The following is a 904-nucleotide window of genomic DNA, read 5'->3' as shown; positions in this document are numbered from 1 at the left end:
GGGAGCATCAAAGCTGCTGATCACCTGGCTGGGTCTGCTTCTGCACAGGAGAGACCATGTGACCGGTGCCTCCTCGCTCGTCATGTGACCAGGCGGAGTTTTGGGATCGTGAGGACGCAAGAGTTTTGGTGGGGGGGGGAGTGGGCACACCTGCAGCTGTATGTGGTGGGGCCTCAGCGGAAAGCTCGGTCTGACTGTCAATGTCACCAGCTTCTGCAGAGGGGAGACCATGTGACCGGTGCCTCTATTCGCCCCCCCCCCTTGTGTGTGTGGGGGTGGGGAAGGGGGGGCACACCTGCAGCTGTCTGTGGGGGCCCCGGCGGGAAGCTACAATGAATCCACTATTAGTATATGACCTGTAGGCAAATTCACTGCAAAACCCCAGATGGGGAAACGGCGAACCGCAAGAATTTCGCCACTGGGTGATGTAACGGCGCAGCCGGAGACGCCGCGCTCTGCAAGGCGCAGGAGGTTTTGAAAGTTCTGAGCGTTTAACCCCTTCCTGGCTCTTTTGCTGTACTATCCCCTCTGCAGCGGGGGATCCCCAGGTGACGGTGCATGAAACATTGAGGGGCCCCCGGGGATGACAGTCACGGGGCTCTGCTGCGAAGTGGGAACATCAGCTGAAAATATTCTTTGCAGCCGCCGAATGAAACGAGGCGCGGACCTGCGAAAGGTTCTGTGAGAAAGGCATGCTGGGAGATCCGTGCGGCCCATACTGTCAGCATGCATCTGGAAGAACACTCATCATGCCCCCCCCCCCGACGTGTTCATCAACAGAGCAGCTGCTCTATCTGAATCCCCATCTTAGAGGATCTGTCCACCCAAAATGGATAATTCTGGATTGGAGGGATGCCGGAGAGTTGAACCGTCCCCTGGTTTCTTAGCTGTGTTTACAAATGTC

The sequence above is a fragment of the Nanorana parkeri genome, unplaced genomic scaffold (genome assembly GCF_000935625.1).
Source record: "Nanorana parkeri isolate BGI_ZX_2015 unplaced genomic scaffold, ASM93562v1 scaffold47, whole genome shotgun sequence".
NCBI classification, from domain to species: Eukaryota; Metazoa; Chordata; class Amphibia; order Anura; family Dicroglossidae; genus Nanorana; species Nanorana parkeri.
This window is presented reverse-complemented; position numbering follows the sequence as displayed.